The 14,998-nt window shown below is 38.6% G+C and overlaps 1 non-coding gene and 2 pseudogenes across 1 annotated transcript; 1 reads left to right on the top strand and 2 right to left on the bottom strand.

Annotated features, from left to right (window-relative positions):
• Positions 1-4,618: 4,618 nt before the first annotated feature.
• Positions 4,619-4,725, top strand: LOC147919342 (small nucleolar RNA R71). Its single transcript, XR_015594200.1, has one exon. It is a non-coding gene; the product is annotated as a small nucleolar RNA R71 (small nucleolar RNA).
• Positions 4,726-11,237: 6,512 nt separating this feature from the next.
• Positions 11,238-11,910, bottom strand: LOC104771293 (uncharacterized; annotated as a pseudogene).
• A 1,771-nt stretch (positions 11,911-13,681) lies between these two features.
• Positions 13,682-14,308, bottom strand: LOC104771292 (uncharacterized; annotated as a pseudogene).
• Positions 14,309-14,998: the final 690 nt, after the last annotated feature.

The raw sequence follows: 14,998 nt of genomic DNA, 5'->3' as shown, positions 1-14,998 counted from the left end.
TGACAAGACTTTCCATACACAAGCTGGAATGGGGTTCTTCCTATTGGAGTTTTGAAAGTTGTTCTATAAGCCCAAAGTGTTTCATCAAGTTTAATAGACCAATCCTTCCTTGTTGCTCATACTATTCTTGATAGAATGGCCTTGATCTGTTTGTTTGACACCTCAACTTGCCCACTTGTCTGAGGGTGATAGGCTGTAGACACCTTGTGCTTAACTCCATACTTCCTTAGCATTCCTTCAAAGATTTTATTGATGAAGTGTGATCCTCCATCACTTATCACAACTCTTGGGATTCCATACCTTGGAAAGATTATGTTCTTGAAAAGTTTAAGAACCACCTTGTGATCATTAGTGGGGCTAGCAATGGCCTTCACCCATTTGGAGACATAGTCCACTACTACTAAGATGTAGGCATTCCTATTTGAAGGAGGATTAAAGAGTCCCATGAAATCAATTCCCCACACATCAAATATCTCAACTTCAAGAATTGGATTTTGAGGCATCTCATTCCTTCTTGTGATGTTCCCCATCCTTTGGCAAACATCACACTTTGTGATGAACTTGTGAGTGTCTTTGAACAATGTAGGCCACCATAGACCAGCTTTTAAGACTTTTTGGGCTGTCTTGAAAGTTGCAAAATGGCCTCCATAAGCAGAACCATGGCAATGTCCTAACACTCCTTCAACTTCATTCTCTGCTATGCATCTTCTAAACAATCCATCTGATCCCTTCTTGTATAAGTAAGGTTCATCCCAATAGTATCCATTGATGTCCTTGAGGAGTTATAGGAGTCCATGTCTGCTGGGATTTCTTCACGCACCTTGTAATTGACTATATCAGCATACCAAGGCAGATCTTCACTCTCAAGTGCCATCCACTCCTCCATCTCGTCCTGCTCGATCGGGCACCCAAACATACTCGGCCTAGTGCCTGTTAGAGTGAGAGGTCGAGTGGGGAGCCGTGTTGACCCAATCAGCATCATTTTCTCCTCAGGCATTGAATCATCAATTGGAATCTCTTCTTCTATCCTCATTCTAGACAAGTGATCAGCTACTCCATTCTCTATCCCCTTTTTATCAACTATTTCCATGTCAAACTCTTGGAGAAGCAAAATCCATCTCAACAACCTTGGTTTTGTATCCTTCTTTGAGTAGATGTGCCTCAAAGCAGCATGATAAGTGTACACAATCACTTGGACCCTACTAAGTAGCTTCTGAACTTTTCAAAGGCAAATACCACTGCTAAGAGCTCTTTCTCTGTTGTTGAATATCTTCCTTGAGTTTCATCCAAGGTTCTACTTGCATAGTGAATCACATGCAGCCTCTTATCTTTTTTCTGACCTAGGACTGCTCCTACTGCAAAGTCTGAAGCATCACACATAATCTCAAATGGAAGGTCCCAGTTTGGAGCTTGGACTATTGGAGCTGAAATCAAAGCAGCTTTGATCTCCTTGAAAGCCTTCAAGCAATCTTCATCAAAGTTGAACTCAGTCTCCTTACATAGCAACCTTGTCAATGGCCTATCTATCTTTGAGAAATCCTTGATAAATCTCCTATAAAACCCAGCATGCCCAAGAAAGCTTCTTATGTCCTTGACTGTTTTTGGTGGTTGGAGTTGAACCATGACTTCAATCTTTGCCTTATCAACCTCAATCCCCTTTTCTGAAATCTTATGACCAAGAACTATCCCTTCTTCAACCATGAAGTGACACTTTTCCCAATTTAAAACAAGATTTGTCTCCTCACATCTCTTTAAAACCCTGCATAAATTAGCAAGACAAGAAGGAAAGGAGTCTCCATAGACAGAGAAATCATCCATAAAAACTTCCACAACATCCTCAATGAGATCAGAGAAGATAGACATCATGCATCTTTGAAAAGTTGCTGGAGCATTACATAATCCAAATGGCATCCTTCTATAAGCAAAAGTACCATATGGACATGTGAATGTTGTCTTCTCTTGATCATTGGGATGAATAGGAATTTGGAAAAATCCAGAATATCCATCCAAGAAACAGTAGTGAGTGTGATTAGCTAATCTTTCCAACATTTGATCAATGAAAGGAAGAGGAAAATGATCTTTCCTAGTAGCTGAATTAAGCTTTCTATAGTCAATGCACATTCTATGCCCTGTAATGGTTCTAGTGGGAATTAATTCATCCTGATCATTCTTTACCACAGTTATTCCTCCCTTTTTTGGGACACAATGAACTGGTGAAACCCAAGTACTATCAGAGATAGGATAGATTACACCAGCATCAAGCAACTTAAGGATCTCCTTTTTAACTACTTCTTTTAAGTTGGGGTTTAACCTTCTTTGAGGTTCAATACTAGAGTAGGATTCATTTTCAAGATGGATTCTATGCATGCAAAGACTAGGTGAAAGGCCTTGAATGTCATCCAAAGTATAACCAATTGCTTTCCTATACTTCCTTAGCTCTACAACTAGCAAATCAAGTTCATTTTCACTCAACTTAGCATTTACTATCACAGGATAAGTAGAGTTCTTACCTAGAAAAACGTACCTTAGCCCAGATGGGAGAGGTTTGAGCTCTACTTTTGGTGCCTTTAGTTCAGACCAATCATTTATGTAGGACTCGGTGTTGCACTCGGTCGAGTGGCTACGGTGCTCGGTCGAGTGTGTGCTCGAGTTGATGGTCGAGCTATCCAAAGTTGCTATTTGTACTGACCAGACTTCCTCTCTTTGTGCTGGTAATCCCTTAAAAACCTCTGGATGGTCTGATTCTCTACAAGAGTCCAATATCTTCTCATAAGCTTTGGTTTCTTGATGAATGAATCCTTCCTCCCCACTCTTGGTTAAAACAGTTCTAAGGTGATCTTGTTCTGCTAGTTCTTCCATTAATTCCTTTGATAGTTTGTCCATCTCTTCAGTCCAAAAGACTTGCCCTCCAATGGTTGGTTTCTTCATAGCCTCCACAATGTCAAATGTCATTTTGAAGTCCTCTCCCAAGTTAAGATCAATCTTCCCTTATCTCACATCAATTATTGCTCCTGCTGTAGCTAGGAAAGGTCTCCCTAGTATCAAAGGATCCTTTGGTTCTTCATCCATTTCCAAGACTACAAAGTCTGTTGGGACTTCTACTTCTCCAACTCTAACTGGTAGATCCTCCAAAACACCATGTGGTAATCTTATTGATCTATCAGCCAAAATCAAGGATATATTGCATGGCTTATACCTTGTAAACCCTAGGCGCTTAGCAACTGATAGAGGCATTAGGCTTACTGAGGCTCCCAAATCACATAGGCATCTGTTGAAAGTTATAGGGCCTATAGAGCAAGGTAGAGTAAAGGAACCAGGATCCCTTAGCTTTTGAGGATTCACTTGCTTTGTGATGATGGCACTGCACTCTTGGCTAAGAATCAACATTCCTTGAACTTCTTTGATCCTTTCCATCACAGCATCTTTCAAGAATTTCTGGTAAGGAGGAATCATCACAAAGGCATCTATTAGAGGCATTCTAAGCTCAATCTCTCTAACTTGTTTGTCAAACAATGCCTTGTATTTTTCAACCATCTGCTTCTTAAATCTTCCTGGGAAAGGTAGTGGAGGCTTGTAAGGAGGAGGAATGAACCAGACTTCTTTTTCTTAGGAAGCAACTAGCTTAGTTTTTTCTTGAGAGGCTGCTCGATCGGGTGCTCGATCACACACTCGGTCGAGTGAGTGGTCGAGTGGTGGGTCGAGTTCGATGGCGTTTTCATTCTGAGTTTATTCTTGTTGAAAACCCTCCCCTTCTTGATTACCACTGTCCTCAGTGTCTGGTAAAGCGCCCTCTCATGTTGGTAGAACCCTTCCACTGCGTAGATTGATAGCATGAGCAGATTCTATAGAGTGCATAAGGGCCTTGCCTTTGTTATTTGGTGCATTAGCTAGTTGATTCTCCATAGTCACAATCCTGGAAGTAAGTGTGTCAAACTTGGCATGGAGTTCACTGTAAACATCTGATATCCTCCTGTTTAACTTAGCAAATCTGTTTGCTGCCTCAATCTTTCCTTGTGTTTGTCCAAACAACAATTGTTGCATCATTGCTCTTAAGTCTTGTTCTTGGCCTTGGTTAGTCTGAAACCCTGGTGGGGGACACAACTGAGGCTGGAACACTTGATGTTGTTGCTTGGGGACATAGTGTTGTTGCTGTTGAGGCTGTTGAGGTGGATAGACTTGGTCTTGAGGGTTGGCCACATTGATACTCCTATAAGAGAGAATGTTGTTCTTGAAACCTCCTTGGTTGTAGCCCTTGAATCCTCCCTGGTTTTGCATGTAGCATAACACAGCAAACTCAGTCTCCCCCTCTTGAATTGGAACCTCTACTTCACCAATGAAGTGAATAGACTTTTGTTGGCTAAGAAGGATCTTGTCAAGCTTCTCATTGACCATCTTCAAGTCCTTCTTGTACTTGTCCTCTTGATCAGTTGAGGAACTCCTTATGGTTCTGGCATAGTCCTCATTATAGTTGCCATCTGACTGAGCAAGATTCTCAACTAACTCCCAGCCTTCTTCCACATTCTTGTTGAGGAAGTTTCCGTTAGAGGCTGTGTCAAGAAGCATCCTTATCTTGGGAAGCACTCCTCTATACAAGGTACTCAAGAGTGACTCATTGTTGAAGCCATGATGAGGACACTGAGTTTGAAATCCTTTGAACCTCTCCCAAGCTTCACAAAAGCTTTCATTGTTTCTTTGAGCAAACCCAGAAATCTCATTCCTCAATCTAGCAGTCCTTGCATTTGAGAAGAATTTGGCTAAGAAAGCCTTCTTGCATGCATCCCATGTTGTTATTGCTCCAGTAGGAAGAGTCTTCTCCCAAAGGTGAGCCTTGTCTCCAAGTGAGAATGGGAAAAGCCTCAACTTGAATCCATCTTCACTCACTCCATTGATCTTTGTAAGACCATAGATTCTGTCAAACTCATCAAGATGATCTAGTGGATCCTCCATTAGCAACCCATGAAACTTGTTGGCTTGAATCATGGAGATCAATCCACTCTTGATCTCAAAGTTGTTGTTTGGCACTGTTGGAGGCACAATACCAGCCCTTTGGTTGTGGGTGTTAGGTGCATCTCCAGCACCAATGTTCCTTGGTCTTGGAACTTGATCTTGTTGCTCCATTATGATTGGAACCTCTTGCTGTTGTTGAACTACTCTCCTTCTCTGATTTCCCAAACCCTTTTGCTTCCTATGGATGTTGTCAATAGGCCTTTGAAGATTGTCTTTCCCCTTAGACCTTGTGTGCATCAACAAACGCGAGTACAGACTCGAACATGTTCACAATTGAGCTCAGGCTCGTGTGGGTGGTTGAGTCGACTGGGAAGTGGTGGCCAAATGTACACGGCTTCTGACTCGATCAAGTGCTCGATCACTGCTCGGTCGAGTGACTGGTCGAGTGGTACCTGAAATTCAACTTCAACCCAGCAACAGAAGATTCGAATACAGCAACTTCACAAGAGTATAAACGAACTTAATCTTAGACTAATATAGATCCTAAATGTCACAAAAACACACTCAAATGGTCAACGGTGCCAAATTGAAACAAGATTTTTGTTATGTGGGTGATGAATGAATGATGATGAATGTATGCAATGGTGAGATATGAATGGATAGATGGATGGGTGTTTCAATTCCCCTTATTCTGTTGCAGTATAAGAGGTATCAATCCTAAATGAGTGTTTGTGAACAATTAAGATATGTATATGAATCTAAGTTAAGCCAAATGCAAAGATTGTTTGTCACTAACAATCCTAAGATGAAAATGTAAAGATGCAGAAAGTAAAACTACAAGAACTAAGAACTAAATGCGAATGGAACAGAATGATTATGACTATATGAAGCTAGAACAGAAATAAAAACTACTATGATGAACTAATGCAAGACAATAATGAACAGGACAATGAGTAGATGTAACAGAAATGCAAATAGGAATGAAACAGAACAATCACAAATCATTAACAAGAATTCTGGGGATGAACTCGAGCAAGCACTCGACCGAGTGTAGGTCGAGTGCAGGGTCGAGCTGGATAAATCCGGGAAACAGAGCAACACAATAAAAACAGAGCAATGCAAATACGAATCAAACAAGCAAGCAACATGATTAAGACTTAAAAATCAATAAACAAAGAAGGCCTTGAGGAGGGATTCATGGGCTGAACTAATCATTGTGGTTATCTAACTTGGTCAACAAATCTCAAGCAAACTTTGAGCTAATCTCTAGACATATAAATCTAAGACAAGTTTCTTCCACTCTCATGGCAAGAAACAATCAAACCTATGCAATTCTAGACTTGTTCTCACACAGTAAAGAATCTACACAAGCAGGCATTAAGCAATACATCTCAAACCAAACAAGACCTCTAATCTCTTAGCAAGCCTAATGGTAAGCTCTAGATCTAGCCTTATCTATGCTCCTTAAACATTGGTGTGATGCGATGATGCTTGAAATCAAACCCTAACCTCTCAGTTCAGGATCAGCATTAAGATCATCTAGCCTAGAAGAGATCTATAACAATCAAGGTTGACCAAATCACACAAACCACAAGATCAATCAAACCTAACCCATCCTCAAGATCTTAAAGAACTACTCACAAGAACACATGATGAACACAAAAATCATAAACCCAGAAAATATTGAAACTTGCATCAAATGAAAGATAACACATAGATCTACAATATTGATGAAGAAATAAAACTCGAAATCTTTATATCTTGAAAGTTATGAAACTAACAAAATACAAGAATCTAGTCTTTTCTCTCTCTCAAACAAGTACAAAATCTAAGGAAAATAAAAAGTGCAAAAAGAATAGTTCCGAAAAGGGTAAAAACTAGGTTTAGAGAATATCTAAAAGCTGGACTCTTTTGGTGGCTGCAGGTACAAGGCTTTATATAGGAGAGGGGGTGGAAGCCCTAAAAATACTAAAAGACAAAATAGTCAACGGCTCAGTCAACTCGACCTGTGCTCGGTCGAGTGGCAGGTCGAGCTGGCTTCTCTCGTGCATTCTCCACTCGGTCGAGTCCTCCTCAGCACACGGTCGAGTGTCTGGTCGAGTGTGCGGTCGAGTTGGACTCTGGACCTTGTTGTTTCAGCCTTAACTCTCTTGCTTTCCCTTCATGGTTGCTTCACTTCTCCTCAGCATTGCTTCCAAGCTCCTTGAGCTCCAAAATCACCTGAATATGCATGAAAAGATACAAATGCAATGAATCTAAACTATAATGCATGATTAGTGCTAAAGCTACACAATAATGGCCTAAATGGATAGCAAAAGATGCAAAAGATGTGAATAAACTAAGGGAAAACATGGTAAAATATATGAACATCAGTATTTCTCGGCGACAACGACAAGTACAAAGGATATAGCTGTGTTTACCCTCCAACAGGTCGTGTATACATCAGTCGAAATGTTCTCTTCGATGAACATGTGTTTCCCTTTGAAGCTGAGTACTCGAGTTTTCTCCCTCCAACAACAACACCATTGATGTCAGTCTGGCAACAAGGTTTTTTATCTCCCTCAAAGCCTGACAGTGAGCTATCTACTTCATCAGAGGATCTGGTGATTGTTTCAGTATCTGCATAACCAATCCCAGTGTCAACAACAGATCATATAGTGGTTTCAGAAACAGCATCACCTACTGCAAGTTCCGATTCTGCACCTGGTAGTCCTGCTACAACATACTCTACTGACACCTTGATGTTCACAGATGAGGATTTCCCACCCTTACCAGTTCCCACTGTCAATGATCACAATATGATCACTCGAGGAAAGGATGGAGTTCGCAAGCCAAACCCCAGATATGCTCTTCATGCTACACACACCACTGTCAAGGAACCAAAAACAATAGCCTCTGCTTTAAAGGATCCTGGTTGGACTGGGGCTATGGGAGATGAAGTCGAGTCGTTTGTTGAAACCAATACTTTCACGTTGACTCCACCAGAACCTGAAATGAATGTTCTCGGTTGCAGATGGGTGTTCCGGACAAAGCTAAAAGCCGATGGTAGTTTGGATAGACTCAAGGCTCGTCTAGTTGCTAAGGGCTATGATCAGGAGGAGGGTGTTGATTTTCTTGAAACGTATAGCCCTGTTGTTAGAACCGCCACAGTTCGCCTTGTACTTGATGCAGCAACTGCTTACAACTGGGAGATTAAACAACTTAATGTTAAAAATGCCTTTCTTCATGGCGATTTAACAGAAACAGTGTTCATGAGACAGCCACCTCGATTTGTTGATAAAGCTCATCCAGATTATGTTTGGAAACTGAACAAAGCTGTCTACGGATTGAAACAAGCTCCTCAGGCATGGTTCGATAACTTCAGTACATTCCTGCTAAAGTTTGGTTTTGAATGCAGCTTTAAGGATCCTTCTCTCTTCGTGTACCTTAAAAACAACAACATCATTATACTGTTGCTGTACGTTGATGATATGGCTCTGACAGGAAATAATCCAGCCTTGATCAATGAACTTCTTGAGTCCTTGAATCAAGAGTTTCGCATGAAGGATCTTGGCAGGTTAAGTTACTTCCTTGGGATTCAGTTTCACTATCACACTGCAGGCTTGTTTCTTAACCAGCATAAGTATGCAGAGGATCTTCTTCTCGCTGCAGGAATGGCCGATTGTGCTCCAGCGACAACACCCTTACCACTAGAGCTTCAAAAGGTCAAGGTACGATGAGCAGTTTGATCAACCAACTCTGTTCCGTAGCTTAGCTGGTAAGCTGCAATATCTCACTCTCACTCGTCCAGACATACAATTCGCAGTAAATCTCGTGTGTCAACGAATGCATTCTCCAACTGTGGCTGATTTCCATCTCCTTAAGAGGATCATATGATACATCAAAGGAACCATTGACTATGGAATCACCTACTCTAATGACACTGACTCTACACTGAGAGCTTACTATGACAGTGACTATGCAGGCTGTCCAACTACTAGTCGCTCTACTGGTGGTTTTTGTACCTTCCTTGGTAAGAATCTCATCTCTTGGTCCGCCAAACGACAAACTTCAGTCTCTCGCAGTTCCACTGAAGCAGAGTACCGGTGTCTTTCTGATACAGCAGCTGAAGTTACATGTTTAAAGGATCTTTTGGACAACGTGGGAGTGCCTCTCTCTCATGTGCCGGAACTGTACTGTGACAATCTGTCTGCGGTTTATCTCTCTGCGAATCCAACTCTCCACAAAACGACCAAACACTTCAAAGTACACTACCACTATGTACGTGAACAAGTTGCAGATGGCACAATGGTGGTCTATCACATTCCCTCGGCTCATCAACTGGCTGATATCTTCACCAAATCCTTGCCTGTTCAAATCTTCACTGATCTTAGGTTCAAACTTGGTGTGGTCTCACCACCCACCCAAAGTTTGAGGGGGGATGTAAGTTGTAAAGCCCCAAATGGAGTCCAGCAACAAGCTGATTTGGGCCTTAAGGATACTAAGCCCACCGTTGTTGCTTATGTTCAAATGGCATCTCTCGTTAACGGTAACAGAAGACAGTCACACACCACTTGTGCTGTTCGTACAGTCAAAGAACCAAAGCCAGCTCATACTACGCTCCAAACACAGAGCAGGTTCAGCTCTCTTGCATCACCGATCGCCTGCTGCTGATGATGACATTTGTCAGCAATCTACCTATTATTGTAACCTTTACGTTAAACATCACTCCATTATATAAGGATGATGCAATGTAATCGTTTTTGATAAGAATGAAGATATACTTTTAAGCCTCTCTTCTCTTTGTATTACCTTGTGTTCTAAACTCTGCTTTCAACATGAACGTATGTACGAGCTCGTTATAAGCTCATTACGTTTTCATTTGTAATTCATAAATGAATTTTGAAATAAACTCATAAGTTTCTAGCAAAAAGATGTATATTTTTTGTCCTTTTGCTTCGTCTAAGTCTTCAAGTATTGTGCATGGATTCCCTTTGGCCGAGAGTTCCATTGAGCATCGTCCTTCTAGCGCGTGGATTTGCCTTCGAAGTCAAGCTCAGCCCCTTCCTTTCTCGGTTCAGTCACAAGTCAAGTAATTCGATCATTCTACCTTGAAAAAATATAAATCATGACCCGTTGGCCTCATGCATGCTCTACTACTCAGACCCATTTTTCTCCGACAGCTAGTGCGTTATTTCAGAAAACTCAGAAATAATTGTCCACTAACTCTGCGGATTACCAACAAATTATTTTGTGTGTGTTTTGTTCACACTCACACTGACACTAGAAATCACTTCCTAGTATGCAACCCATCATGAATCGTTATCTCAAATATGTTTAATAGTGAAATTCTCTAATAATGTGTTGAAGAAAACGTAAATACATTTTGGTTTTTTACTTTGGTTGTATCAATAGCCCACTTTAAGTGTGGCAAAACTCATATATGTATGTATGATGTTCCATTGCTCTCTCTCTCTCTATAAGAGCTAGGTGTGTTTTTGTGTTTTCATTGTAAAATATAAACCTTTCTTTATTTGGTATAAATCTTACCATTAAACCCAAAAAAAGAAGCATTTTGGTGATATTAGTGCCCCAAATTAATTATATTACTCTTTTCGAGATGCACTGCCATTTTTCAGAAATCGGAGCATGACGTCTTTGCTGCAAATCAAACCTTTACCTTCGACAGTATGAGCCCATATCACTTCAAACTCGTCTAAGTTAAACTTTGATATCACTTGTTATGTCAGTCCACCTCATCAAACGATTGGAGTAGTCGAAAACTTCTCCATTGTCTCCCAAATATCACTACACGACCATTTCTTGTGTTTTACTTCACTCATATGATATTGGAAACCACTTCAAATTGACCACCTTAAATCACTATAACTCAAGCATAATCAAACGTAGAGTTATCTCAAAATTTGATATAATAGAAAGACAAGTGAACCTTGACGATATAAGTAACTAAATCAAATTTGTAAAATCTTTTCACATGCACTATATATCATTGTTCAGAAAAGCAAAAATATGATATATAGATTAAAAATGTCAACAAGAGTTGATCAATTATGTAATAACTACATGTTTATATGATCGAATAACCAGGCTTAAAATGATTAGAAACTTGAGTTACAAACAACAAGGTGGGAACGAGCTAGAGGCCTATAAAGGTAGACTTTTACACCCTCTATTTCTCTCTCTGTGCCAACTGATCAACTCTATAATTGAGAAGTCAGGGGATATGAAATAGCATTAAAAACTAAAAACTAAGAGCTTACAATATTTTTTCTAAAGGTTGGCTAAGGAGATGGGGAATCAGTCGTTTATTTATACTATATTTCCAATATTCCCACACAAAAAAAAAAAAAAAAAAAAAAAACAGGACTAGAACTCCATGTTTTAATAAAATTCAACGTCCCATTTCAAATTTACGAATGAATATAATAGCAAATTTGAAAAAATTGATAACAAAGTGATCACAAATTAAATTTTCATTCTTCAATCGCTTCGGCGATCATTGTGATGAAAGCACTAAACTTGCCTCCCTCTTCTTCATCTCCACCGTCATCTCCTTCTTCTTCTTCTTCCTCTTCCGAAGACTCATCTTCTTCTCTTTCCTCCTCTTCTCCTTCTCCTCCTCCTCCTCCTTCTTGTTCCTCTTTTCCGCCACCCCCGTGGTGTCGTGGATGCTTAATCTTCTTGAGGGTGGCTCCGAGACCAACCATTGCTGCAGCTATCTTCTTCTCTTTGATCCTTCTTTCTTCTTCTCTTCTTCTTTCTCATCTTTTGAGTGGTGGTGAAGATGAAATATTCCTCTATGCTTATGGGATTTTTCCTTTGCCTTTTCCGGCGTAAACTCTTGTTTTCTTTTGGCTTGTTCAATGTGAGCAGCCTCCACGGATTCATGTAACTGTTTCTCCATCCTCTTTCACTTTTTTTGTTTTTGGTTTCTCCGAGATTGTGTTTGAGCTCTTTCTGTGTTTATTATGCACACCTATATACAAGGTCCATGAAACACCACTTGCATCTTATACTAATCAATTATATAATTAAATAATGTGCTCTCAATCATTCTACTCGCTCATTTGGGTACCAACACTTTGACTTCATCCAACCTTGACCGGGCAAACCAGATTACAAAATTAACTAGAGCTAGTTGTTTCCAAATGAGTTGAATTGGCTAGTATTTTAAGTACTCTTTAAGTAAACCAAATGGTGTTTTAGTTTATTATTTAGTAAATGGCTAGGAGCCTTCTATTTTTCACTTTTTTTTCAGCTTTTTTTTATTACTTATTTTTTTTTGAAAAACTAAAGTGGGAAAGATGGCACTGAAAATCATATATCTTGCGCTCGACTCAACTAATTAGATTTTTTTTGTCCCCTAAATAGGTCTTACAAAAAATGGTCCCCGGACCAATATGACCATTGGGGTAATAATAGGTGTAGGTGTACGGTTTCCCGATTTAGATTTGGTTTAATTTTTTTGGTTGTATAGTTTACCGGTTTATTAAAATTAAATGCCTGAAACCATATTAATATCGTATGTAATTCGATTTAGTTACAATTTGCTTCTTTTTTTTTCTCAATTTTACGGTTATTAGTTTCTGTTAATTTTTTGGTTTATTTCATGATTTTTTTTGAAAGAAAAAATAACATTATATTTTTATCTTTAATAATATCATCTTTGATTTAAAATTTATGAAACCATGAGTACATTCCAATGAATTAAATGTTTATATTATTATGGCCTATCTCATTTAAAAACAGTTTTATTTCATCTTCTCCACACATTGACAGAAAGTTTCTCAAAAAATAATATTAGATTGAGAAAATTTATTCATGTACCTTATAGAACCAATAAGATGAAAAAAATTACATTGAAAAATGATAAAACACTAACCAAACAAGTGGTATTATAATACGAAGTTTTAAATCGGACTGAACTGAAACCAATTTTTTTTTTAATTATGGTAACCCAAATGGATTTTTAAATATATTTCTTTTACGAAAAGTTAACTTCCCTAATTATAAATTGGGAGTAATTTTTTTTTATATATAGAAACTAATATTGCAAATTATGATCATAAGCAATATCAAAGACAAGAAAAATACAATTAGTAAAGTATTACTCGCTAACAAAATTTATGCTTTTTCTTTGTAATCATACCAATCTTATATAATGCAAACTTTGTGTATAGCAATCATATTTTGAATATTCCAAATCGTAGACCGGTATATTTGATACATCCGACAATAGCTATGGTTGTTAAATTACCAGGCACCAAATAAATTGTACTAGAAAGTGTACTGTATTTTGCACGGAAAAAGAAAGAAAGTGTATTGTAAAGTATTTCCTTTGATTGATCAAATAATCAGATGCGCTAAAGAAGAAGAAGGTCGAAGAAACAACCTGGCATAATGAAGAATATCGCAAGCAATGTAATTCCAGAAGCAATTCTCTTGCGGTTGCGGCCCATGAGATTATTTATTTCTTGTATATTTTTCTAGAAGAACACACATAATGTAATTACCACCAAGCAGATATTAAACTATGACTTATCGCAGTAGTCTCATTGGATGCCATAACATAACATATATTAGCTTAACTTCAAGTGCCTCCCAATTTTTTCAAGAACTAAAACCGTTTCTACGACATTGTAAAAATATGTACAGTTCCTTCAGTTATACCCTATATATAACATTGTCATCTTATTCGCACAATAAACAAAAGTACTCCATATCAACAATCACATATAAAACTGTTATTTTTATAAACTATCATCCCTTTTCAAAGTTTGCATAGAAGAGAAATATTACATGCTAATTTTGATAGCAAGATTGAATAGACAGAATTCAACAAAGTGATCACAAATCATTTTTTCATTCTTGAAGTGCTTCGGCGATCATTGTAACGAAAGCACTAAACTTGCCTCCCTCTTCTTCATCCCCACCATCATCTCCATCTCCTTCTTCTTCTTCCTCCTCCTCCGACGACTCATCTTCTTCTCCTCCTCCTTCTTGTTCGTTCCTCTTTTCCACCGCCTCCATGGTGTCGCGGATGCTTAATCTTCTTGAGCGTGGCTCCGAGACCAACCATTGCTGCAGCTATCTTCTCTCTCTTTGATCCTTCTTTTTTCTTCTCTTCTTCTTTCTCATCTTTTGAGTGATGGTGAAGGTGAAATATTGCTCTATGCTTATGGGATTTCTCCTTCTCCTTTTCCGGCGACGAGTCTTGTTTTCCGACGGCTCGCTCGACGTGAGCAACCTCCACGGTTTCATATAATTGTTTCTCCATCTTCTTTCTCTTTGTGTCTTATTTATTTATTTATGTATGTATTTTTGTTCCCTTCTCGACGTGAGCTCTTTTTTTGTGTGTGGATAAAATATGATTTGAGCTCTTTTGCTTGTGATATACACACTTTAACATTTATATACACGATCCATGATCCACCACTTGCTGCTTATATTAATCATATATAGTATGCTCTCAGTTATTTTACTTTCCCATTTTGGCACCAAGACTTTGACTTTCATCCAAAATTGACCGAATAAAATAGATTATAACATTAACAAGTGCTTTTTGGTTAAAAACATTGTTACATGCATGAATTGATTGCTGTTTATATTTAGGAAACAAGTGGTGTTTTAAGTAAAACAAGTGGGGTCTTAGTTTTTGCAAACATTCTTTTTATTACCTGAGGACGGCTATGAAAATTTAAAGGCTCCAAGAATTTTTATTCTGAGACCTTATTATTTATAGTTTTTGAAGAATTGAAAAACAAAAAAAAAAATACAGAAGGAGGCTAAAGAAAAAGTCAAAAATCTGGCGTTAGTGCTACAATGACTTACTAGACTCAACAGACTAGATTTTCTTACAAGAAATGGTTAAAGGAATATCTATTAATGTTTTGGCAAGGTTGAAATTCCTGCTCACATGCATGTAGTTATAACAGCCGAAAGACCGTAAAGACCTCAATTCTCATATGGACGTCGAACCAAGAGTCCTCCGACAAGGTTTCTCCAGGGCAATGGACTTGAAAACAAAAAAAAACATGTACTGGAAGCTAAA

Source organism: Camelina sativa, chromosome 20 (assembly GCF_030686135.1).
Source record: "Camelina sativa cultivar CO46 ecotype springtype chromosome 20, ASM3068613v1".
NCBI lineage: Eukaryota > Viridiplantae > Streptophyta > Magnoliopsida > Brassicales > Brassicaceae > Camelina > Camelina sativa.
This window is presented reverse-complemented; position numbering and strand designations above follow the sequence as displayed.